This window comes from Heloderma suspectum, chromosome 7, assembly GCF_057233095.1.
Source record: "Heloderma suspectum isolate Gila_16-S chromosome 7, 16-S_ref, whole genome shotgun sequence".
Taxonomy (NCBI): Eukaryota; Metazoa; Chordata; class Lepidosauria; order Squamata; family Helodermatidae; genus Heloderma; species Heloderma suspectum.
In genome coordinates, this window is record NC_139464.1 from 111,104,490 (window position 1) to 111,132,485 (window position 27,996).

Genomic DNA, 27,996 nt, shown 5'->3' on the forward strand with positions numbered 1-27,996 from the left:
TGAAATTAGCTAAAGGAAAAGTCAAAATATCTTTTCCCCAGATATATTTTTATTGAGTTTCATATAAAAATTGATATAATACATATTGTTTCATTATAAACATATAAACCACTAACATAAAAATAAAACTATCACTGGTGTGTTGATCTGGGGTTCTGATTCTGTCAGGCCCCAGTCAAAATAGATTCTTTTGATTACTAAGATGAAACAAAGCCATTTGTGCAAAAGGAGGAGAGAAGCCGAGTGGATTTTGAGGCTGAACACTTTCTATCCACGTGGTTTAAATGAAGACCTTGAACTTTTACCACTCCGATGACCTGTGGGTGATTTACACACACTCCCTAGCTACCACAGTACAGCTCAATTTTGAGACCTTGGCTGGATTGCATCAACTTGGAAACTCCTGATAGGGCTAGAAAAAAATGGACAAAAGAGTATAAGATAAGATTTGAGAAACGTCTGTTCCAGTCGCCAGTAGATTGGCACAGGAGACAATCTTTTGCTGAAAAAATTCTGCAGACTTTTTCTCTAGTAAGTATGAACGTATACGTTATTCTTAGTAAATAAGCGGTTTTTATATGGTTTTTATAAGAATGTTATACATGCATAAGCCTCTGTGGCAATTTGTATTTTAGTAATGTTTTAATTATGTGTGTTGTCCTATTTGTAATTTTTATTACCATTAATGTTACAGCCCCCTGAAGAAGGCCTAAAAATAAGAAAAAGGCTGAAACACGTTGGACTTCCTACAATATTTTTTTTGGCATCCTGAGAACCTGTTTCTCTTCTTTGTGATTTGAATTATATATACCCTACAACAGAAAACCTAAAGGAATTATGGGAGCGAGATCTGAGCATCACAATTGAACAAACCCAATGGACAAATACCTGGAAAAACACACCATTGAAATCTGTACCAACTAAAATAAGAGAAAATACCTTAAAAGTGACTTTACGTTGGTATTTAACACCCCCCCACCCCACCCATGTAGCTGCATATACCACTCACTAGACCTGGGATGTTGGAGAGGTAGTAAGGGAACATACCTACATATGTGGTGGGAATGTAGAATAGCACAAGCATTTTGGTCAAAGGTTTTCCTAGAATGTATGAAAATGACTAAACAAATTATGTCCAGAACATTTGAGGGAGAAAATGAAAACCTTATGCATGAAGAACTATTAACCTTTTTTTATGTGGCTGCTAGAGTCTGGAAGGAAAGTTCAGAAATATCAATAGATCTATGGTTGCAGAAATTATGGATGATTGCTCTGATGGAAAAATTGACAAAACAAAAATGGGCAGAAAGACAACACAGGAATGATAAAACTTCTATGTGATTTGGAACTGTTTTATACAATATGCAAATGAAAATAAGGACAAACTGAGACAACTGACAACACGTGACAATTTATGGAAAGACACACTGGGCTGAAAGAAATACCACAACATGAGGAGACAGGTTTTCAAATAAGGAATTCACTAATTGTAACAGACTGAACACAATCTGATCTTGTTATTGTTGTTACGTTTTAATAAGTTTCAAATAAATAAGAAATAGGTTGCAGGCAAGTCACCAGTTCAGCTAGAGCGGGGACTTAGGCATCTGGACTTGGGCGGTCTGGGATTGCAAGGCAAAGTGGCAGAATGCCAATGCTCCACGGCTTAGAGTAGTTTCAGCAGAGTGAACGAGAAGCAGTGGTGGCAACCAGGACAAGCTGGGCTTGTCACTCAACAGCGAGCAGGGAACCTGGCACTTCGAAGGCCACAGAACTACAGCGGTTGCTATGCACCGGGAGGAAGTATGGCATCCTACCTTGATGGGGTGACCAGGAAACTTAAGTAATTTCAGCAGGGTGGGACTGTAGTGTGTGGGTTTCCCCCCATGCCTTGTTTCTTCCGGCAAGTCTCCTTTAAGACAATTGGCTTGTCAGGACTAGGGCAAGTATTTTCCCTCTTCTTTAACAGCTGGCTCCTTTCTTGTTCCAGCCTAATTGGCGGGAGATGTTTACTTCTGTGCTCTCCTGTCCCGGATAGCCCTGAGTAAAGGCTGCAGAGGTTTAGCTCCTTAGAGCAGCACCTCCTCTCTGTCCTTCCTGGCTGTCTCTGTGCCTCACCTTCATTACCCGAAGCCTTCTCTGTCTGGATCCATCATCGCCTGGGCTTTTGGAGGCACTCCGCACATGGACTGGAACTTTGGATTGTTAAGGACTTGGCATGAAAAGTACTGTGAGGCTTTTCATAGACTTGAATTCTCGTTGCTGTGGATTGTGTGTCTGTGTTTGTAGTCAGCTCAGTGTACAGCAGGCTGGGTTTGATCCATGACTTTTGGACTTCCCTCTGCGAGAACTCATGCAGCATGGAGTTGCCAGTGTGAAAGCAGTGACCTAGAACTCCATGTGTGGGTGGGTATGCCCTTCCCTTGATCTTAGTGGGCCTTTACCATGTAGCCTAGAGCTATCAACAAAAGATTCAAAGTTGGACTCCCTATGGGTGTGGGTTGTTAGGCCTTTCAAGAAGTTATCCCCTGATTGCCTGATGGGTTCATTCCAGGAATCATTCCCTTTCCATGTCCGGGGTTGGAGCCTGGATTGTCTGGGTTGGGTGCCCAGGAATCCAGAGTCTCTTCCCTTTTGTTCAGGACCATGGAGTTGGCAACGGAGAAATCCATGTTGAGGATCTCAGTTATGGTAGTAGTGTTTAGCTTGGGACTCCTCTGGCATTACATAGAGCCTATAGCTACTGACAATCAGCTATATGATTTCTGAAGAGTGTAACCATTAAGCTTTTGCTGTGGGAATCCCTGCAATAAAGAAATCTCACTGATTTGGGTGTCCGGTGTCAGATTGCCTGAGCATGTACACTGGGGGGATTGGGAAACCTGACACCAGCCTGCTTCTTCATGCCTATGTAACTGCAGAGCTGCAAAGGAGGAGAAACGGGGAGGGGCATCACAAACAACGCTGTGATTTCAATCCAAGGAAGGGATAGACAGCTCACACACACACACACACACACACCCCCCCGCAGCGAACCCGAAGCAAGTGAAAACTTCGCAGCAAATGGACTCTAAGAGAACCTGGATTTCTCCATAAAAACCATGACTGGGCTGCAGTGGGGACTGTGTCATATGTCGCAAAGATCTTCCCTTCGAAGCGGCACCGGGGCAAATGGCTCATGTAGATGGGGCCATGGAAAATTGATCAGCTGTGTTCCTACTACCGAACAACACCAGTAGGGTTTTAAAAAAAAAAAGGCTTGCAGCTGATTGCTCAATGGAGGAAACAAATATTTTGTTTAAAAAGTTGCTCTTTTTGCTATGTTTATTCTACAAGCCACACCAACTTCAAAACTGAGCTTTGTAAGACCTTAAGCCAGCTGCTTGTGGGGAAAGCCATACTGATATGTTAGAAGTTAGATATTACAATAGAAAAGAATTTTACACTAATTTCCATCAAAAGAATGGACATCAGAGAACATTTTTAAAGGGCTTTTTAATAAAGCAGGGCCTTTGTTATGTGAAAAGCCACCTCTCACCTGCCCTTCAACTTCTCCCTGTTGCTGCAAACGTCAATAGAGCAAGCTCAGGGGTTTTGGTTTTCATTTGTAAGTACAGGCATCAGCCAAATAAAGAGAGGAGGCTGCCTTTCTCCCAGCCCCTCCAACTCCATGCCTGCATACTGGGACATACAACTCTGTTTACCTCTCCATCTAATCCATTTTGGGACGCAATCCTATTGGGATAATCAGCTGCCTTCGAACTTGGAGGTGGCTGACTATCCAATGCAGGGTGGGCGGAGTGCAGATAGGGTCTTCTCCTCTGCACTCCGGCCGCCCTGCATGTGTGTCCAGACAGCCAATTTTGGCTGTCTAACTGGAGTGCCTCAGAGTGGCGGGGGAGGGCGGACGGTGCATAGGAAGCACCGTATCGGCACTTCCACGGTCCCCTCCCTGCCTCCAGGAATGCCCCCTTTTCGGCTGCTCTGTGCTGCTCTTCTGAGCATGGAGCCGGGGATGAACCACACCTCCTGAGAGGTGGCAGGGACTGGGAGTTGGATTTCTGGAAACCAAAAAATCCTATGGCCGTCTAGCTGCTGTCTAGCAGCCATAGGACTGCACCCTTAATCACTGATTGGTTTACCTGCACATGGTGGAGGTAGGAGGAGATTTTGCTGAGTTGGAGAGTGATGGACAGTGGGGAGACCTCAGCCATGCTGCTGTCCCTCCCTGAGCCCCAATTATCTGTGGCCTGAGCAGAGGAAATCATTCTGCCTCATGATAGGACCAGCTCTCTGTATAGTCATGCTTTCCTGGGCCTTCCACACATCCAGGAGCTTATGTTGTTGAAAGACAGGCATGAGGTCTGAAGAAGCTAGATTATTTTGATCTGTCTGAGCATTTAAGCCCCGCCCCCCCCCCTTAGATGCCCTTCTTGAAATTCCTCAGTTTTCTCTAAGAGACCTTTTAGGAACAGTTTTTGGGTTTTATTTGGGCTGTATATAGATCTGGTCGTTAGACTTGCTGTCCCTGTGGATCCTTTTATCACAATATACCTGTCTTGGAGCACCTCTGTGACAGTAAAGGTCAGATGTTTTAGATATTGCCACCAGAACTCTCTTCGCTTTTGAAGTTCCAGCAGCAGCAAATATTTTGTCTATTCCAGTATTCCTTTGTCTTTTAACAAGTTTTCTGCTGCCCCCTTGTGGTGCATTTCTTGTAATAAAGTAATATCTGGTGTCTTTTAATAGTATCTCGAACCCTATGCCTTTTCATTACTGATCCGATTCCTCATACATTAAAAGGAAGTACATGATAATCCATCATAAGACCCTTTTTTTTTGAGCAACGCTGTCCTGATGATAGATCGAATGCCCTCTGTTTGGTTTGTCTCCATTCCTTCCAGCCAATCCCAAGCCTATCACGGCAAAAGACAAGGACGCAAATGGCTTAGAGGCTGCTATTTGCGTTCCTGCCTATTGCCATGATAGGCTACGTATATATTTACGTAGCCTATCACGGCAAAAGACAGGGATGAAAATGGCGCTCCTGAGTAGCTGTGATAGGCTACGTAAATACTTACGCAGCCTATCACGGCCATTCATGGGAAGGCGAATGGCGGCCACAGACGCAGCAGCCATTTGCAGAGTACCGGACGGCCGCAAACAGGTAGGCTCCGTTCCAGACCCATTTCGGGGGGTGGCGGGGGGGATTGCTTCGTTCCGCCACAGATTCCGGGGAGCCAAATGCACTGGAATTCGGCCTCCCTGGAATCCGTGGTGGAATTGTCCAACATCCCTATGCCTTCTCCTCAAGTCCCAAAATGGATTGGCCACCTAAAAGAAGGCGTAGGAACATATAGAGGCTGTCTATTGCCTCTACCACAGTTACGTTTAGACTTATGTATGCAGGGTGGGACAATATGTCTGACCTCAGTTTCAGTGCTACATGTACCATTTCAAGAAAATCTTGATCGCAAGGCTTGTAAAGTGGAGTGGTGACATCTTTGTTGTCTGTATCAGCCATATTGGAGATGAGGATGTCATGAAATTTGGTGGGCACTAATACTGTTTTTCTCTCAGAAGCTGCATTATGATGCAATACAATGGAATCATACACCTGATCAACACAGGGCAGCAGTTTCTCTTTAAATGTCTGGATTTTACTAACAAATGATTGCGGGATTGGTATGCCAGCTTCACTTCCCAGAGTGCAATGAGGTGTTTCCATACCTCAGAAAGTTCAAGAACATGGCCCTTTTTAGCAGAATACTGTAACTCCTTACTAAGCCACACAAATGCAACATCAGTGCTCTGTTTCTTACATTCATTTTTTGTGTTCTGTTCAGAAACCGCTTGTAGCAAGTAGGATGGTATTTTCCTTCTACTGCAATTAAATCAGTGACCAGAGATAATCTGGCACTTAGGACATGTTCATGTTTGACTGCTTCCAGTATTTTGCTGCTTGTATGTAATGTTGTTACCAATGACAGCTTTTCTTTAGAACTTCCCTCTTGGCAGAACATACAGCATTTCCAGTTCATAGGCGGAATGACACTTCCCAGTCCTGATCCAGTTTGGGAAATTGGTTGAGCACTTGCTTGTGAACATGCTTAGTGGTTAAAAGACAATTTTCTGGGGATGTGGCCAGGCCTCGAGGAAAATGGCCGCTTGAAGCACGAGCTCTGAAGGAACACTGGAGCTCACCCCCTTTTACAGACAGCCCAGTGTTCATATTACTATGTGTTATGGAGTAATTGGTGAAGGGAATGTCACAGACTTCAACCTGCTCAATTGCAGGTGAAATTACAGACATTTTCAAGCCCTGAGAGCATCCGCGGCCTGCTGCAACCTCCTCCAATGTGGGCCTAAACTTCAAAATGATGCCCGACCTGCCACCCGCAGCAGGAAACAGAAAGAACATCTCCTCTTCAGGAGATCCAGCACCGTAGCTTAACTCAATGAGGGAAGTAATGAAAGAAACTTGAAAGGAGCTCATGGCTCCTATGGAACAACAGCTAATGGAGTTCAGTGAGCGATTAAGATCAATAGCTGAAATAGCTAAATTAGCACATGAAAAAGATGCGGTGCATGAGCGGCAAATACAGAATCTGCAAAGAGACACCTTAGAAATCAGAGATCAGTTGGAGGAGGCAGAAAACACAGCACACAGATCTAATTTACATCTTCACGGTTTTAAAGAAAGGGTAGAACGAGAAGATCTGGCTAAATTTACTGTGGAATGGCTTAAATCAGTACTCCCAGATTTTGAGCTCACTGTGGACGATATAGAACGCATAAATAGGGCAGTTGGCCCTAAACCAAAGGAAGGAGCACCCCCCCCCCCTGTGATATAGTTTTATGTTTTGCATGATACAAAAAGAAGGAAGAGATCTGGGAACAAATTCGAGATGCCTGAGATGTAATAGAACCCGAGAATGTTAGGAGTTCTGGAGGGGCACTTCTAAACTTCACTTAGACAGTTATGGTTCTAGAAAACCCCAAAGAATGTAGTACAGTGGTGAGAATGTTGTATGTGACTTTTCATACCTTGCTGTTTTTTCCCGCGTTGGAAGGTGTGGAAGCAAACCCATGTTTTATACAGACTTGCATGACTGGCCTGGTTCAACCTGGACCTTCCAATGGATATGGAGGTGTGAATGTTTTTGTTTAAGTTCTTTACTTCTTATTTTTGAAAGCTGGAGAGCCACATGCTGTTTTCATCCATTATATGCCATAAGGCTGGGGGGAAATCAATACAACGCCCACAAGACTGAACATACCCAAAATGACTGATATTAAACTAGTGACCCTTAACGTCAAAGGGATGCAGAATGTTGTTAAATGCAGGCGGATTACTGCCCATCTATATAACATGCGCCCGTATGTTCTTTTTCTACAAGAGACCATAAAGCAAGACAGGCTGATCCCCTCTTAAAACATAGATGGTTTGGATCGCAATTTGTGGCCCCTGGAGTGGCAAAGTCAAGAGGTGTGGCTATGATTTTTAGTTCTGACTTACAATTTAATTTACTAAAAATACGCTGGGACCTGCAACGTCGACATTTTTTTTGTTAAGGGTGTACTGGATGGGAAGAGAATAATTACATTTGGCTCAATATACACCCCCAACTCAGGTTAACTTAAATTTCTGAGAAAAATCCACCCCAAAATTACAACTGTTTGCTGAGGGAGAGATGCTTATTGGGGGAGATTTCAATTGGAATGTGAGGGGAGCCTCATCAAAAGATGTAGCGCCACCCTCCCTCTCCACTCCCGATTTTCAAAAACAATTGAAACTTTTACATCTCTTCCAAGAATGGGGCCTGTGAGACGTATGGAGCGAACTCTAACATCCTCTAACTAATCTATAATGGGTAGACTTGCCTTAGCTAAAATGAGAATACTCCCCAAACTTACTATTTATTCTGGGTACTTCCAATATGGATACCTCCCAACCAATTAACGATCTGGCAAATAAATAAAATTCTTTTATTTTCACTAGACGCAAACCAAGAATTAATAAGGAATTTCTCTATATCCCCACTGATCAGGGGAGTGCCGAACCTAGATTTATATTATTTGGCATGCCAATTTACGCATGTCATCCCTTTCCTATTGACAGACACAGATAAACAATGGGTGCATCTAGAGGCGGATTTCATGGATGGTATCCCATTTCACGCTATTTTATTTTCAAAGCACAAATTTAGAAAGTCCCACAAATTTTCAAACGGCTTCTTGCGAACCATTATTCTATAATACTAGCTGTGACTAGAATATAACAAGATGGCGTGATAAAGGACTCTATCACCTAGGTGATTTTTACTACAACGGCACCCTAATCTCGGAAGAAAATCTTAGACCAAAATCTAGAGGGCATTAGCCTTCCTTGGTTCCTATGGAACCAATTAAAATCCTTCTTGAATATCCTAGCAGTTAAAGACAGTGTAAAAATTAATCAAACACACTGATGGATCTACACGAGGCTTAACTTCCCAAATTTATAAAGTGTTATTGAAAAAAGAAGTAGATATGGTGCTGCGTGGGATCGAGACCCAAGTATGTCGTGAAGACCCGTGGACTTGCCAGGTATGTTGTCTCCCAGGAGGACAGATTAGAGACGTGACTGAAAGGTTGCCTGCACTCATAAAGCCCACTGACAGGTATCCCTTTCTTCTCATCCATGTGGGAACAAATGATACCGCCAAGCGGAGCTACGAAGAGATCACGTCAGACTTTGAAGCTTTGGGAAGGAAACTCAAGAACTTTGGGGCCCAGATAGTTTTCTCATCCATCCTTCCAGTAGTTAGAAGAGGGATAGAAAGGGAACGAAAAATACTCCGGGTGAATGACTGGCTACGAAGGTGGTGCCGACGAGAGAGATTTGGATTCTGGGACCACGGGCTATACTTCCTGGAAGATGGGCTGTTGGCTAGGGACGGGTTGCACCTCACAAAGGCTGGGAAGAACGTGTTTGGCCACAGCATGAAGAACTTAATCAGGAGGGCTTTAAACTGAATCCTACGGGGAAGGGAGATGTCAAGTTGGGGGTAACAATGGACGTAGGCGCATGCACTGCAACGGAGAGAACAGCTCTGACACTGGGCTGAATACAGGGATGCAAAGGGCAGCGGCTACGGCTGCCATCATTTACGTCCCTGCTAGCCAGCGGCCGGATGTCCGGCTGCTGGCAGAGCCGGCCGGCGGCTCCGCGGAATCCCCGCGGAGCGGAGCCAGCCGGCCAGGATTCTGGGGGGAGGATTCCAGGGGGAGGGTCGAAGCGCCTCCCCCCCAGCGGAACCCAGGAAGCCAGGTAAGGGGGGTTTCGTACATCCCTAATCAGGAGGGCTTTAAACTGAATCCTACAGGGAAGGGAGATGTAATCTTGGGGGTAACAATGGACATAGGCGCATGCACTGCAACGGAGAGAACAGCTCTGATAGCGCCCAATAATTGTCTTCAGACACATGTAGGAAGAAAGCCAGACTATGAAGCACATGGTCTTCGATGTCTATATACTAATGCCCAGAGTATGGGAAACAAACAGAACGAACTTGAACTCTTAATACAGGAGGGAAATTATGACTTGATAGGTATAACTGAGACTTGGTGGGATGACTCTCATGACTGGAATACAGCAATTGAAGGATATAACTTGTTCAAAAAGAACAGGGGGAATAGAAAGGGAGGTGGGGTTGCACTGTATGTGAAAAATACATATCTCTGCACAGAAATACAGGAGGATGAGCTTGGTAGCCCCATCGAGAGCATCTGGATCAAAATAAATGGAGCAAAGAATAAAAGGAACCTGGTGGTCGGAGTCTACTACTGGCTACCCAACCAAGGAGAAGACGAGGATTAAACTTTTGAAAAGCAAATAGCCAATGTTTTAAGGAAGCATGATGTAGTAGTAATGGGGGACTTCAATTTCCCCGATATTTGTTGGGAGACAAATTCTGCAAAACATGGCCCCTCCAGGAAATTCCTGACTTGTGTGGCAGATAACTTCCTCCTACAGAAAGTAGAGGAAGGAACTAGAGGATTGGCTATCCTTGACTTGATCCTAACCAACAGAGATGACTTAGTGGATAAAGTAGCAGTTACAGGAACTCTGGGGGAAAGTGACCATGTTGTACTTGAGTTCTTGGTTCTAAGGGAAGCAAAAGCCGACTGTAGCCAAACGCGTACCCTGGATTTTAGGAAAGCTGATTTTAATAAACTCAGAACAATGATCAGTAAGGTCCCATGGCAAGCGATGCTAACGAGAAAAGGAGTCCAAGATGGGTGGGAGCTTTTAAAAAAGGAAATTCTCAAGGCACAATCACAAACAATTCCAACAAGAAGAAAAGGTGGAAGACAACAGAAGAAGCCAATGTGGCTTCACAAAAAGCTTAGGGATGACCTGAAAACAAAAAAGGACACATATAGGAAGTGGAAAGAAGGCCAAGTAACAAAGGAAGAGTACAGGCAGATAGCACAGAATTGCAGGGATGGCGTCAGGAAGGCTAAAGCTGAGAAGGAGCTGAGGTTAGCAAGGGATGCTAAAAACAACAAAAAGGCTTTCTTCAGCCACGTGCACAGTAAAAGGCAGAGGAAAGAAATGGTTGTTCAGGTATTAAATAAGGATAGCAAAACGATAACAGATGACAAAGAAAAGGCAGAGGTGCTCAAGTCCTACTTTGGCTCAGTCTTCTCCCAAAAGAGGATCTATGACCTCCCTGGTAAAGGCGAGTACAGGCTGAAGGGGCAGGATTGCAGCTTGAGATCGATAGGCATATGGTCAAGGAACACCTAATGACTTTGAATGAGTTCAAATCTCCAGGGCCAGATGAACTGCATCCTAGAGTAATAAAGGAACTGGCAGAAGAACTCTCAGAACCGCTGTCTATTCTCTTTGAGAAATCATGGAGGACGGGGGAAGTGCCAAATGACTGGAGGAGGGCGAACATTGTCCCTATCTTCAAAAAGGGTAAAAAGGAGGAACCTGGGAACTACAGACCAGTCAGTCTGACATCAATCCCTGGGAAAATTCTGGAGCAGATGATAAAGGAATCCATCTGGAAGCACCTTGACAACAATGCCATGATTACTTGAAGCCAACATGGATTTGTCAAAAACAAGTCCTGCCAGACAAATCTGATCTCATTTTTTGATCAAGTAACCTCCCTTGTAGACTGTGGGAATGCTGTAGACATCATATACCTTGACTTCAGCAAAGCTTTCGACAAAGTGCCCCATGATATCCTGATGAACAAACTAGCTCAAAGTGGGCTAGATGAAACAATGATCCGGTGGATCCACAGTTGGCTACAGAATCGGACTCAAAGAGTGCTTATCAATGGGACCTTCTCAAACTGGGGAGAGGTAACGAGTGGGGTACCGCAGGGCTCAGTCCTGGGCCCAGTGCTCTTCAACATTTTTATTAATGACTTGGAGGAGGAGGTGCAGGGAATGCTGATCACATTTGCAGATGACACAAAATTGGGCGGGATAGCTAATACTTTGGAAGACAGAAACAAAATTCAAAGTGATCTGGATAGACTGGAGCGCTGGGCAGAAAACAACAGAATGACATTTAATAGGGATAAATGCCAAGTTCTGCACCTAGGAAAAACAACCAAATGCACAGTTACAAGATGGGGGATATGTGGCTCAACCACACTACAAGTGAGAAGGATCTTGGAATTGTTGTCAATCACAAGCTGAATATGAGCCAACAATGGGATGTGGCTGCAAAAAAGGCAAATGCTCTTTCGGGCTGCATTAATAGAAGCATAGCTTCCAATTCCCGGGAAGTACTAGTTCCCCTCTACTCAGCACTGGTTAAGCCTCATCTGGAGTACTGTGTCCAGTTCTGGGCACCACCCTTTAAGAAGGATGCAGACAAACTGGAGAGGGTTCAGAGGAGGGCAACAAAGTTGATCAGGGGACTGGCAACAAAGCCCTATGAAGACAGACTGAAAGAATTGGGCATGTTTAGCCTTGAGAAGAGAAGACTGAGGGGAGATATGATAGCACTCTTCAAGTACTTGAAAGGTTGTCACAGAGAAGAAGGCCAGGATCTCTTCTTGATCATCCCAGAGTGCAGGACACGGAATAATGGGCTCAAGTTACAGGAAGCCAGATTCCAGCTGAACATCAGGAAAAACTTCCTGACTGTTAGAGCAATACGACAATGGAACCAATTACCTGGGGAGGTGGTGGGCTCTCCCACACTGGAGGCCTTCAATACAAGGCTGGACAGCCATTTGTCAGCGATGCTCTGACTTGGATTCCTGCATTGAGCAGGGGGTTGGACTTGATGGCCTTGGAGGCCCCTTCCAACCCTACTATTCTATGATTCTATGATTCTATATGGACAATCTCCGTGTTTGGTGGGGTCAAGAATTTTAAGACGATGACTTCCGGCTGGGACCGATGTCACTCTGGCAACTTCCCACGGGTTCCCGTGGGAGCTTTCTCAAACAGCTTTTTAAAAGGTTGAGAAACCTTTTCATCTCCCTCCTGGAATTGAAAGGGTGGGCAAGGCAGTAGCCCTGGACAACATCTTGGAGAAAAGTAACCCCCATGAGATAGTGGGGGGGAGGGCTGGATTCCAGGATTATCTTCCCAGAGCTTTACCAACACAAAAAGCTGTACTGAGACTCCTATTTTACAGGAGAAAACAGGGTTGACATGTTCCATAATAATATACTGTATGCTTTAAGAAATATCAACAACCTCTGAAGGATGATTTAAGAAACATTAACAGTATTTGAGAACTTCTGAGGACCTGTAAGATCTGCTTGAGAGAAACATGTCTGCGCTGAGGAGAAGAAAGGAGCTGGCATCTACTCCCCGCGCATCCTCTGTGTCAAAAGTGTCGAAAACAGAAGATATAGGGGAATTATTTACGCTGATAAAAGACTTTATCTTCACAATTTACAGAACAAGTCAAAAGGTTGGATTTAATCCAAAATTCCATCACCACCCGGCAAGGAGCTGTAGATTTAATTAATGCACCATGGCAAAAAATGGAGATGAAAATTAATGAGCTTGAAGACCGAGTGGCAGGAAATTAAACTATGACACAAATTTGTTTAAAAAATATCTCTGATAGAATCTCTCAACTGGAGGCCTTCACGAAAAGATCCAATGTATGTATTATTGGGATTAAAAATCTGCCTAAAGATGTGAAATTGCCTATTTTTGTGGATAAACTTTTGCATGAGATTCTCCCTATTCCACCTGATTATTTACTTGATATTGAGCAGGCATTTTGTGTGCCAAATGCTAAAGGGACTGATTACACCATCATAGCTCAATTTGCAAAAGTCTCCACGAAGAATTATATCCTGCGTTTGGCAAGGGAGGCTGGAAGCCTTTCCTGGAAACAAGATAAAATTATGTTATTTCCAGACTACATCAAAGAGGTGGTGAATAAAAGAAGGCAATTTATCAAAGCAAAGAATATGGCAAAACAAATGAACTTACAATATTACTTAAAATATCCTGCTACACTTTGTATTGTGTCTGAAGGTCAGATGAAGAAGTTTCTACATCATGAAATGGTGGAGGCATGGCTTAACATAAAAATGCGTGACAATTCTGTTCCAACCCCATGAACTGGAATCTTTAAACAAGCTTTGTTAGCTGTTTGTGTTAACAGTAGTCTACATGATCCAGGCTAATTCAGAAGATAAATGATTATATTTACATTGTTTTACTCTCTTTCATCTTTTATTGCTTTTCTTTATATTTTTTATTTTAAAATAGATAATATATCTAGTATAAAATATATTACTGACGGTTGAAGGTTTATATTAAGTTTTATTATTATATAATACTCTCTCTCTTTCTCTCTCTCTCTATAATTAATTAATTACTAGTAATATAGGCTTTTGGGAATGAATTGTAGACCTGTTTCTTTGATATAATATGATATAGAAATGTAAGGTTATTTATTAAACTGTAAGATTGTTAAGGTTATAGATATAGTTTTTAAAATAGAATGGCATCAGATGCCGGGGGGTGTTGAAGTTTAAACTCAATTTTTTAAGGGGGAGGGAGAGGGGGAGGGAAGGGGATTTTTCTTTTTTCCTTTCCTCCTCCCTTTTCCCTTTTCCCTTTTTTTCCTCTTTTTTCTTCTCTCTTTGTTATTGCGGTGTCCTCATCAGAATATTGCACTGTTGGGAAATTGAAATATTGATTAGGTTGTTGGTAATTTTGGTATTGTTTATTTCATTTATAAAAATAAAATAAATAAAAATATATTTTTAAAAAAAGAATTTGAAGACGATATAGACACAGAGGCATGGCAATCCCTCTGGAAGAAGGCACCGTTTCATTTTATATCTGCGAAAACAGGGGAAATGTTGTTAAAAATAATACACAAGTGGTTTCTTAGGCCACGAGCAAGGTCTTACTCTCAGCCAGAGTTGCTGCCACTTCGCTGGAGAGGATGTCAAATGGTTGGTACCTACCAACACCTCTGGTGGGATTGCCCCAAAGCCCAAATTTTTTGGAACAAAGTTTTTTGTGACATTAAGAAAACTACAGGAATACACACACACACACACCTGTTACCCCACAATTGGCGCTATTAAATTCATTTCTTGGACAAAATGCTAGTATGGTAGGGAAGGAATTAGTAAAGCATTTATTTACAACAACAAGAGCTAGTATCGCAAGGTTCTGGAGGGATTTGTCAGGTGCAGATATAAACTACTGGTATGCAAAAGTCTGGGACATAGTATCATTAGAAAAATTAACACATAAATTAAGGGTGTCAAGAGGTCAAGCCAAAAGAGATAAGTTTATTTCTGTATGGTACGATTTTGTAATATATGTAAATAATGAAGAGAGCAATCAATCTCCCCCATCAGCTTACAAATGGGTCTGGTTAGTGTGGAAGTACACATATTCCTACAAAGCTTCATTCTGTGCTTCAATACGTTCTCCCTTGTCGTGAAAAGGGTAGCAATAATTTTTCATTGCTAACATGTAATCCTTCTCTTGTGGACCCCCCCCCCCTTCAGTTACATATGGATTATCCCTTTTCATACTACCTTCCCAGTTTGATGTTTAATGTGTATATCGATAAATACTATATACCATTCTGTATGGAGACATTTTTTATGTTTATCTGTTATAACTTTGCAACTTGTTTGAAAATCAACAATCAAAAAGACCATTTTCTGAATAGTGTTTTTGCAACCTTTTTATTTTTCCTTTATCTGTGAACTGTGCATAGCAATATCTATGCCAAATCAAAGATTTGCTTTCAGCACCTTGCAAAGCAATATTGATTTGTTCAATTGCTTGCTTCCTTGTGTGTTGAATCTCTCAGTTTGTGTCTTGCATTTGCCACCTCCTGTATTGTAGACAAGCCCTTTTCAGTTGCACTGAAGAGATAATCGCACTTTACTTTCTGGCATATAATGCGCTGTTCATATGCTGCTGCTCTTGTTCTTTTTAAGCTTAGCACGGGCTCCATGGTTAACAAAAGCCTGAAATTAAAAGCAATACAAATAAATCTGTTACACTGATAGCAGGTCCACCCCACCCCTCTTGGAGATCCTGCCCCCCAGTTCACCATACCCCTGCCCAAAATGCAGCATGTTACCCTAGATAGCTTTCCAACAGCCCCTATAGCACGCAGAGATCCAGAGGACATAAAAAGGGACTTCAAAACTGGGCGCTGGTGAAGAGAGGTGGGGGGAAGGGAAGAGAGGCCAAATCACTGAAGGGATATCACCACACAAAATCATTCTTCCAGAGATCGCACACACTCACTCTAGCCGCCACTCTCCCAGCCAGGCGAGATGAATGATAATAAATGTGTTCACAGATATGATATGATAGCCTTTTCCTGCCTTCCAAACTACTGTTCCAGAAGGGGGGAAAGAAAAGGAAGCCTGTACAACTCAAATCTCCCAGGCAAGCAACTTATCTAGGATTCAGAACTTCAGCATTTTAACCTTATGAGTAGGGCTATGCAGGGACCCCCCCAATCCAACTCTGAAGCCGCTTTGCTCCACAGTCTCTTCCTCCTTAAAAAATCCCATTAAAAGCGCATCATCGAAATAGCGCATTGCTGCTCCATCATGGATTTGCTGGATTTCCATCATCATTTGCTGGAGTCATTGCTGACTCCAGCAAAGGAGATTGTTACCTTGTCGTGGTGCTGGAGCTTGAGCACCTCAGTGATGTCATGAGCTAAACCGTGAAGGGACACCCAAGACGGGAAGGTCATGGCAGAGAGGTCAGACTAAATATGATCCCTGGGGAAGGAAACGGCAACCCACCCCAGTATTCTTGCCATGAAAACTAAATGGATCAGTACAACCAGAGATATGTCGGTATACCATCGGAAGATGGGACTCCCAGGTCAGAAGATGGTCAAAAGGCTACTGGGGAGGAACAGAGGATAAGTTCAACTAGCCCCAGATGTGATGACGCAGCTAGCTCAAAGCCGAAAGGATGGCTAGCAGCCGATGGTGCTGGTGGTGAACGACGAATCCGATGTTCTAAAGATCAACACACCATAGGAACCTGGAATGTAAGATCTGTGAGCCAGGGCAAATTAGATGTGGTTATTGGGGAGATGTCAAGATTAAATATAGACATTTTGGGTGTCAGTGAACTGAAATGGACTGGAATGGGCCACTTCACATCAAATGACCACCAGATCTACTACTGTGGACAAGAGGACCACAGAAGAAATGGAGTAGCCTTCATAATTAAAAATAAAGTGGCTAAAGCAGTGCTTGGATACAATCCAAAAAAATGACAGAATGATCTCAATTTGAATTCAGGGTAAGCCATTTAACATCACAGTGATCCAAATATACACCCCAACCACAGGTGCTGAAGAAGCAGAAGTAGATCAGTTCTATGAGGATCTGCAGCACCTACTGGATAGTGTGCCAAAAAAAGATGTTATTTTCATTACAGGAGACTGGAATGCTAAGGTGGGTAGTCAAACGACACCTGGAATTACAGGCAAGCATGGTCTGGGAGAACAAAATGAAGCAGGACATAGGCTGATAGAATTTTGCCAAGACAACTCACTGTGCATAACAAACACTCTCTTCCAACAACCTAAGAGACGACTTTATACATGAACTTCACCAGACGGTCGACACCGAAATCAGATTGACTACATCCTTTGTAGCCAAAGGTGGCAGACATCTATGCAGTTGGTAAAAACAAGACCTGGAGCTGATTGTAGTTCAGATCACAAACTTCTTATTGCACAATTTAGAATCAGTCTAAAGAGAATAGGGAAGACCCACAGATCAGTTAGATATGAGCTCGCTAATATTCCTAATGAATATGCAGTGGAGGTGAAGAATAGATTTAAGGGGCTAGATTTAGTAGATAGGGTCCTGGAAGAACTATGGACAGAAGTTCACAACATTGTTCAGGAGGCAGCAACAAAAAACATCCCAAAGAAAAAGAAAACCAAGAAGGCAAGATGGCTGTCTGCTGAGACACTGGAAGCAATCCAAGAAAGAAGGAAAGCAAAAGGCAACATTGATAGGGGGAGATATGCCCAATTAAATGGAAAATTCCAGAGGTTAGCCAGAAGAGATAAGGAATTATTTTTAAACAAGCAATGCGCGGAAGCGGAAGAAGATAACAGAATAGGAAGGACAAGAGACCTCTTCCAGAAAATTAGAAACATCGGAGGTAAATTCCAGGCAAAAATGGGTATGATCAAAAACAAAGATGGCAAGGACCTAACAGAAGCAGAAGAGATCAAGAAAAGGTGGCAAGAATATACAGAAGATCTGTATAGGAAGGATAATAATATTGGGGATAGATTTGACGGTGTGGTCAGTGAGCTAGAGCCAGACATCCTGAAGAGTGAGGTTGAATGGACCTTAAGAAGCATTGCTAATAACAAGGCAGCAGGAGATGATGGTATCCCAGCTGAACTGTTTAAAATCTTGCAAGATGATGCTGTCAAGGTGATGCATGCCATATGCCAGCAAATTTGGAAAACACAAGAATGGCCAACAGATTGGAAAAAATCAACTTATATCCCCATACCAAAAAAGGGAAGCACCACAGAATGTTCAAACTATCGAACAGTGGCACTTATTTCACATGCCAGTAAGGTAATGCTCAAGATCTTGCAAAGTAGACTCCAGCAATTCATGGAACGAGAACAAGTTGGGTTTAGAAAAGGCAGAGGAACTAGAGACCAAATTACCAATATCCGCTGGATAATGGAGAAAGCCAGGGAGTTTCAGAAAAACATCTATTTCTGTTTTATTGACTATTCTAAAGCCTTTGACTGTGTGGATCATAACAAATTGTGGCAAGTTCTTGGTGGTATGGGGATACCAAGTCATCTTGTCTGCCTCCTGAGAAATCTGTATAATGACCAAGTAGCAACAGTAAGAACAGACCACAGAACAACGGACTGGTTTAAGATTGGGAAAGGAGTACGGCAGGGTTGTATACTCTCACCCTACCTATTCAACCTGTACGCAGAACACATCATGTGACGTGCTGGGCTTGATGAAGCCAAGGCTGGAGTTAAAATCGCTGGAAGAAACATTAACAATCTCAGATATGCAGATGATACCACTTTGATGGCTGAACGTGAGGAGGAGCTGAGGAACCTGATGACGAAGGCGAAAGAGGAAAGTGCAAAAGCTGGGTTGCAGTTCAACCTCAAAAAAACCAAGATTATGGCAACCAGCTTGATTGATAACTGGCAAATAGAGGGAGAAAACGTGGAGGCAGTGACAGCCTTTGTCTTTCTAGGCGCAAAGATTACTGCAGATGCTGACTGCAGCCAGGAAATCAGAAGATGTTTACTTCTTGGGAGGAGAGCAATGACAAATCTTGATAAAATAGTGAAGAGCAGAGACATCACACTGACAACAAAGGTCCGCATAGTTAAAGCAATGGTATTCCCTGTAGTAACCTATGGCTGCGAGAGCTGGACCATAAGGAAGGCTGAGCGAAGGAAGATGGATGCTGTTGAACTGTGGTGCTGGAGGAGAATTCTGAGAATGCCTTGGACTGCAAGAAGATCAACCCATTTCATACTCCAGGAAATAAAGCCAGACTGCTCACTTGAGGGAATGATATTAAAGGCAAAACTGAAGTACTTTGGCCACATCATGAGAAGACAGGATACCCTGGAGAAGATGCTGATGCTAGGGAAAGTGGAAGGCAAAAGGAAGAGGGGCCGACCAAAGGCAAGATGGATGGATGATATTCTGGAGATGACGGACTCAACCTTGGGGGAGCTGGGGGTGGCGACGGCCGACAGGAAGCTCTGGTGTGGGCTGGTCCATGAAGTCACGAAGAGTCGGAAGCGACTGACCGAATAAACAACAACAGCTCCATCATGAACCCGAAGTAAGAGCTCCAGTTTCACCAACCACAGCTGCGGGGCGGGGGGGTAGTAGAGTTATTTACAAGTGGGGTATGGAGTGGGTGACACAGAGTAAAAAAAAGTGGAGAGACCAATGAGTGAGGCTTGTTTCCCGCCCCTGTCCAGGCTCCTGGCTGCTACTACTTTATGAATGCTTCCATAAACCAGAAATAACATTTCTGTGATAAAGCGATAAAGCAATAAAGTGGAGATGGGATTTTACATAATAGCTGAGAAACTATAAACATCAAAGAACCCCTCATATTACCGCAGTAGTGGGGAAACTCAATCACTTTAGTTAGCCTGGTTTCAGTCTTTAACATTTCCCCCCTTCTCTGCATGTTTACTCTGAAATAAGAAATAAACTTCACTGCCCTGCAGTGAAAGGGTTAAAGGCTAACTGTAGTAGAGATGCATAGGATTGCAATGTTCCCCATTTCTAGCTCCCCCCACCTCCACCCAAATTTCGCCTCATCTCATCCCAGCAATCTGCTGAGGAGTTTTTGCTCCCCACCTCATTTTTCCCCATGTGTGCACTTTTGCCTACTGCTTCCACCCTCCCCTTTCTCCATTTCTCCTTCTCCCTGCTCGCAATGAGAAGGCGAGATCGTTACTGCAATAAAGCAATAAAGCGGAGAAGTGATTTTACTAACAGAGAAACTACAGAGCATTAAAGAAGCACAACGTTGCAATCATGATCCAAGAGAGCAACGGATAAGTGAAAGAGCACTTTAGGGAGAGTTACTACGGTTAGCCTTTAAACCTTTCACTGCAGGGGAGTGAGATTTATTTCTTACTTCTGAGTAAGTAAATAGTAAATAATAATAGTAAATAATATACAATATATAAGCAAGTAAGAGAAGCATATATGATCATGAAGATCTTATCTGCCTGGAGTATGAGGGGGTGGAGGTGGGATATGTCTGTGTAATAATGGGTCACCTCACCTCACTTCTTGCAGCAGTGGACAATTAATAGAGGTGCTAAAGAAAGATCAAGGATAGTATACAATTCATTTGTATTCCTTGTTGTTTATTCGTTCAGTCGCTTCCGACTCTTCATGACTTCATGGACCAGCCCATGCCAGAGCTTCCTGTCGGCCGTCGCCACCCCCAGCTCCCCCAAGGTCGAGTCTGTCACCTCCAGAATATCATCCATCCATCCATCTTGCCCTTGGTCAGCCCCTCTTCCTTTTGCCTTCCACTTTCCCTAGCATCAGCATCTTCTCCAGGGTATCCTGTCTTCTCATGATGTGGCCAAAGTACTTCAGTTTTGCTTTTAATATCATTCCCTCAAGTGAGCAGTCTGGCTTTATTTCCTGGAGGATGGACTGGTTGGATCTTCTTGCAGTCCAAGGCACTCTCAGAATTTCCCTCCAACACCACAGTTCAAAAGCATCTATCTTCCTTTGCTCAGCCTTCGTTATGGTCCAGCTCTCGCAGCCATAGGTTACTACAGGGAATACCATTGCTTTAACTATGCAGACCCTTGTTGTCAGTGTGATGTTTCTGCTCTTAACTATGTTTTTTTTCTTACAGAGCTGTATATATTTACACCCCTTCATGGATCACTGCCTTGTTGTGGCGAAGGGGCTTGCGTAACTCAGTGAAGCCATAAGCTATGCCGTGCAGGGCCACCCAAGACGGACAGGTCATGGCAGAGAGTTCTGACAAAATGTGGTCCACTGGAGAAGGAAATGGCAACCCACTCCAGTATTCTTGCCAAGAAAACCCCATGGAACGTATCACAAGGCTAAAAGAGATGACGCCGGAAGATGAGCCCCTCAGGTCGGAAGGTGTCCAATATGCTACTGGGGAAGAGCAGAGGGTATTTCCAAGTAGCGCCAGAAAGAGTGAAGCGGCTGGGCCAAACCCGAAAGGACACTCAGCTGTGGATGTGTCTGGTGGTGAAAAGAAAATCCGATGCTGTAAAGAACAATATTGTTTAGGAACCTGGAATGTCAGATCAATGAATCAAGGTAAGCTGGAGGTGGTCAAACATGAGATGGCAAGATTGAACATTGACATCTTGGGAATCAGCGAACTAAAATGGACAGGCATGGGCGAATTTAATTCAGGTGACCATCATATCTACTATTGTGGGCAAGAATCCCTTAGAAGAAATGGAGTAGCACTCATAGTCAACAAAAGGGTGGGAAAAGCAGTACTGGGGTACAATCTTAAAAATGATAGAATGATCTCAGTACGAATCCAAGGCAAACCATTCAACATCACAGTAATTCAAGTCTATGCCCCAACCACTGAGGCTGAAGAAGCTGAGGTTGATCGGTTCTATGAAGACCTACAACACCTTCTAGAACTAACACCCAAAAAAGATGTCGTCTTCATCATAGGGGATTGGAATGCTAAAGTAGGAAGTCAAGAAATCACCGGGATAACAGGCAGGCATGGCCTTGGTGTACAAAATGAAGCAGAACAAAAGCTAATAGAGTTTTGCCAAGAGAACATGCTGATCATAGCAAACACTCTTTTCCAACAGCACAAGAGGCGACTCTACACATGGACGTCACCAGATGGTCAATATTGAAATCAGATTGTTTATGTCCTTTGCAGCCAAAGATGGAGAAGCTCCATACAGTCAGTAAAAACAAGACCTGGAGCTGACTGTGGCTCAGATCATGAGCTGCTTCTTGCAAAATTTCGGCTTAAATTGAAGAACGTCGGGAAAACCACTAAACCGTTCAGGTATGACCTAAATCATATCCCTGATGAATATACAGTGAAGGTGAGGAATAGATTTCAGGGATTAGACCTGATAGACAGAGTGCCTGAGGAACTATGGACGGAGGTCCGTAACATCGTTCAGGAGGCAGCAACGAAATCCATCCCAAAGAAAAAGAAATGCAAGAAAGCCAAGTGGCTGTCTGATGAGGCTTTACAAGTAGCTCACGAAAGAAGGGAAGCGAAAAGCAAGGGAGAAAGGGGAAGATATACCCAACTGAATGCAGAGTTCCAGAGAATAGCAAGGAGAGACAAGAAGGCCTTCTTAAATGAACAATGCAAAGAAATCGAGGAAAACAACAGAATGGGAAAGACTAGAGATCTCTTCAAGAAAATTGGAGATCTCAAGGGAACGTTTTGTGCAAAGACGGGCATGATAAAGGACAAAGAAGGCAGGGACCTAACAGAAGCAGATGAGATTAAGAAGAGGTGGCAAGAATACACAGAAGAACTATACAGGAAAGATCTGAATGTCCCTGATAGCCATGATAGTGCGGTCACTGAACTTGAGCCGGACATCCTCGAGAGTGAAGTCAAGTGGGCCTTAGGAAGCATTAGTAACAACAAAGCTAGCGGAGATGACAGTATTCCAGCCGAGCTATTTAAAATCCTAAAAGATGATGCTGTTAAAGTGCTGCATTCAATATGCCAACAAATCTGGAACACTCAACAGTGGCCACAAGACTGGAAAAGGTCAGTTTACATTCCAATTCCAAAGAAGGGCAACGCCAAAGAGTGTGCAAACTACTGCACAATTGCGCTCATTTCACATGCCAGCAAGGTGATGCTCAAAATCCTACAAGCTAGGCTTCAGCAGTATGCGAACCGAGAACTACCAGAAGTACAAGCTGGGTTTAGAAGAGGCAGAGGAACTAGAGATCAAATTGCCAACATTCGCTGCATCATGGAGAAAGCAAGAGAATTCCAGAAAAACGTCTATTTCTGCTTCATTGACTACGCTAAAGCCTTTGATTGTGTGGATCACAACAAACTGTGGCAAATTCTTAAAGTGATGGGAGTACCAGACCACCTTACCTGTCTCCTGAGAAACCTGTACGAGGGTCAAGAAGCAACAGTAAGAACCAGACATGGAACAACCGATTGGTTCAAAATTGGGAAAGGAGTACGACAAGGCTGCATATTGTCACCCTGCTTATTTAACTTATATGCGGAGTACATCATGAGAAATGCCGGGTTGGATGAATCAGAGGTCGGAATTAAGATTGCTGGGAGAATTATCAACAACCTCCGATATGCAGACGATACCACCCTAATGGCAGAAAGCGAAGAGGATCTAAAGAGCCTCTTGTTGAGGGTGAAAGAGGAGAGTGCAAAAGCTGGTTTGAAACTCAACATTAAAAAAACGAAGATCATGGCATCTGGCCCCATCACTTCCTGGCATATCGAAGGGGAAGAAATGGAAGCAGTGACAGATTTTACTTTCTTGGGCTCCAAGATCACCGCAGACGGTGACTGTAGCCATGAAATTAAAAGACGCTTGCTCCTTGGGAGGAAAGCTATGGCCAACCTAGACAGCATAGTCAGAAGCAGAGACATCACCTTGCCGACAAAGGTCCGTCTAATCAAAGCTATGGTTTTCCCAGTAGTAATGTATGGCTGTGAGAGCTGGACTATAAGGAAGGCTGAGCGCCGAAGAATTGATGCTTTCGAACTGTGGTGCTGGAGAAGACTCTTACGAGTCCCCTGGACTGCAAGGAGGTCAAATCAGTCCATCCTAAAGGAAATCAACCCTGAGTGCTCCTTGGAAGGACAGATAATGAAGCTGAAGCTCCAATATTTTGGCCACCTAATGCGAAGAGAAAACTCCCTGGAAAAGACCCTGATGCTGGGAAAGACTGAAGGCCAAAGGAGAAGGGGACGGCAGAGGATGAGATGGCTAGATAGCATCACGGATGCAATGAATATGAACTTGAGCACGCTCCGGGAGAGAGCGCAGGACAGGAAGGCCTGGCGTGCTATGGTCCATGGGGTCACGAAGAGTCGGACACGACTGAACGACTGAACAACAACAACAACAACAACCCTGTATTTAAAGCAGAGCAACCAGCAGTAGACTTTGCTGGACGCAACAAACTGGTAACCTGGAAAGCTTCCTGGGCTGGATCTCCATGGCAACAGAATGTGAAGCGCTTTTACGTTCAATGCGGATTTCCATGAAATCGGCTTTGGTCCGTCAGGGACACACGTAGCCAGAAAAGTGGAGTATGCAGCACCTTAAAACGCGCTTTCACAGGTCACGCCGCACGTCAGTCCTCCTTACTTTGGGGTCGTGTGGGTGGCCCCGCCAGTTGTGCCTAGATGCTGCTGAGGAAATGAGAGGCTTGTTCCCCAGCCCTGTCCACACTCCCTTGCTCAGGGAAGTTTGGAAGCACTGAATTAAGCCTCCGTACTTTAACCCCACACCTCTCCCCTCCCATCCACCATTGGAATATTGTGAAAGATTAAAGTTTTAAACTGCGCTTTTATGGAGAAAACAGGCTGCATTCTAGGAATGAGTCAGGCCCAGCCACGGGAAGCCAGACGCCTGAGAACTCCGTTCTCCCAGGCCTCCCTCTGGCTTATTTATGAATGAATCAAGCTGCTATCCTGACACATCGGAATTGCGAGATTGCACCATTAAGAAGGGAGAAAAGAGGCTTTATTCTATGAATGAGTTAAGCCTTTATTGGACTTTACTGGGACTGTAAAGGCTTATAGCTAATTACTGGAATTGGTACAATAAAAGGTTTTACTGAGACTTGTGCCTCAGCTCCGGGAAGTCAGGTTCTGACAGGTGGCTTTGAAATATCAGTGCAGAAGAAAAAACCAGTAAGTACAAGGCTTGTGAACCTTTACAACCTTTACAAGGGGCCAGTAAGAACTGAAGCCATGTACAGCAAAGGGCGGCAGGAGGTTTCAGAGCCTCAATGCATACCTTTGGATCAGGCTAACTGGGCACTTACACTGGGTGAAGTACAACGGCAAGGCAGCTAGAACCTGAAGCCATGCACAGCAAAGGGGAGGAGGAGATTTCAGAGCCTGCCTCTGCCTAAACTGCCTCCTTAGCCTGCTACTGCCATTGAGTGGAAGACAGCAGTGGGGGACAACAATGCAGATTTCCCCCCTGCAACCGCCCCCACAGGATTTCACGGGAATTGGCCATGCTGCACATAAGAGTAAACCACAAGTGGCACTCATGGCCAGTACGCCCACCCTTCATAGGAGCAAACCGAGAGGTCCACCTGGGACAACTTCCCCACCCCTGGGGCCCCATCCCACACCCCAAAATGAGATAAAACCACCAGTAGCACTCATGGAAACATCACACACACACACACACACACACACACACACACACACACACATCCGATTCTTGCACACTTAGCAGGAATGAGAAAAGCAAGGCCAAAGATTTCATTTCTTCCACTGCCAGGTTTATTTCATGTGAGCCGCCACAACAATAGCCATACAGATTAAGGCCGGCCATGTGCAGACCACAGGAAGTCTGTGATTGTATCCCGCAGTCTTTCACCCTCCTCTGCATGCCTCCTCTAGTCATTGCCCATCACTGCTGCAAGGGTGGCAAGCTCAACTGGACCCACGCCACCCACATCCTCTCAAATGGCATGTCTTTTGGTCTCACAAACGTTGTGCAGAATAACACAGGCTGTAATGAGAGACACCACGTTCTTCTCCTCAATCTCAATTGTTGCTGTTAAGCAACACCAACAACTGTTCGGTCTCCGAAGGCCCACTCCACCACATTTCGAGCCCTGCCAAGGCAGTAGTTGAAGTGTGCTTTCCTCCCTTCCAAGTGGCCTCCGTGTGGTTTCATCAACCACTTCCTGGTGGGGTCTGCAACTATCATATCAGCAACTATGAGGGGTGGAACTTGAACTGTATTAACCGTAATAGTAGGGTTCCCTGGAACAACTACTCTAGTATCCATTGTCTCAAACAGAGCAGAGTTCCTGAACACGTAAGCATCATTGGTTTTTCCACTCCAGCCCACCTCAATGTCAATGAACCGCTCTGTGTGGTCTGTTGTTCCCTGAAGGAGCATGGAGTAGTAATGCTTCCGATTGATATAGTCATCTCCCTGCCTCACTGGCAAACCTGTTCCCATGTGACATCCATCCACAGCAGCCAAACAATGAGAAAACCCCAGTTTTCCGAAACCCTCCATGATCTGAAAGAGAGGAAGTAAAGGAAAGGTCAGTTTCCATTGAAGGAAGAGAGAGTTCTCTGCTGGGCAATTGCAATCCTCCACAGTACCATTTTGGATATACAACAGTAGCTTCCTGTCACTCCACAACTCCCACCCCCCAGAACGAAAGTAGAAAGTCAGGGTTTCCCAGTGCACAGCAGCAAAGTAATGCACATGCCTGCGCTACATCCCCCAGCCTCACTGTCCATCTCAGCAGGAGATGTTCCATGGCCAGGTGGACCTCCACGACAGTCGCTGCTGCAGTGGTTCTCCCCTCTCCAAATTGATGAGCAAGTGTCCTGCATGCACACTGGTCCGCCAACCACCATATGCACAGGGCTACTCTTTGGATCACTGGAATTGGCTCACACGTGTTCGTGGTGTGCCTTTCCAGCACTGGCCGGAGAGCTTCTGCAGTTTCAAATAGTGTACCATAGGAAACTCGAAAGTTATCTATCCACTGCTCATCCTGCCAAATCTGGAGAATAAAGTTCTCCCACCAGTCCTGACTTGCAGGGAAACACTACCACCGCTGGTGGATTTGTATTGTACACCACCTAGAGCGGCTGGGTAGCTGGCCAGATGGGCAGCTAATAAACCTAATAAATAAATAAATAGCCAAGGTGCTAGGGTGATAACCAAAAGTACATGTGAACGCCACCTTGGCTGAGCTTCTGAGCAACAGGGTTGAGCCTTGCCTCAGTGGAACATTCCCTGATACTACCAGAACCAGGAAGGTTTGAGCTTGCAGCCACCTTCCATGGTATTGATTTCTTCCTGTTGCTCATCATGGTACTTAATCTTATTTATTTATTTATTTATTTATTTATTTATTTCATTTCTATACCGCCCAATAGCCGAAGCTCTCTGGGCGTTTCACAAAAATTAAATCCAAGCAACACACAATAAAACAATTTAAAATATACAGAACATTAAAACCATTACTCTTCCCTCTCTCATCCCTCATGGTCAGACAGGAGAGGATGGAAGATTATCAGCTCAAAACTGTGAGAATTAAGTTGTCTCTAGTTTGACGTTGTTTGATCTGATCAGTATTCTTTTGTTCGTTGATTATTCACATGTGCTGGGGATGGCATCATAGCTGAGGTCCTGGAAGATCTCTAGCTTGATTTCAAGCTCCCCCCACCCCAACTGGCTCTGCTTAGAAACTGCCCAAAATATTTTGCCTAAGACAGAAAATCCCAGTGGCACTTCCTGTCCCAGGGGAGGTAAAATGTCAGTAAACTACGTCTGCTATTGTACACACACTTACCTGGGAGTAAGTCCCATTGAATTCGGTGGGGCTTATTTCTGGGTAATGCATGCCTAGGATAGCACTGCAGAGACCTGACACTTTGGAGCACTCGAATGGTACCTCCAAGTTTGCCGCCTGAGGCAACCTGCGCCACAGCAGTAAGACTGGCCTGGGGAGTGGGGCGGATGGATCTACATGAAAACAAAATGAGAAGCACAATGGTGTGTTATCCGGATGTTCATGAAATTGGCTTTGGACCATCAGCAGCACACAAGGCAAGAAAAGCGGAGTAAACAGTAAAAAAAAAACACTTTTCAAAGTTCAAACGGCAGTTGAAATGGCCTTTCTTTGGGGGCAGAGTGGGCAGAGTCCCGCTAGTAGAAGTGAAGGTCATCAACCCCATAGAGGCTGCTGA

The 27,996-nt window shown here is 44.2% G+C and overlaps 1 long non-coding RNA gene across 1 annotated transcript; it reads right to left on the reverse strand.

Moving 5' to 3' along the window:
- Positions 1 to 15,191: 15,191 nt before the first annotated feature.
- On the reverse strand, positions 15,192 to 27,766 carry LOC146340184 (uncharacterized). The gene is made up of 3 exons (XR_014784488.1): positions 27,600 to 27,766; positions 26,132 to 26,308; positions 15,192 to 15,488 (listed from the first exon to the last, which is right to left on the reverse strand). It is a non-coding gene; the product is annotated as an uncharacterized LOC146340184 (long non-coding RNA).
- Positions 27,767 to 27,996: the final 230 nt, after the last annotated feature.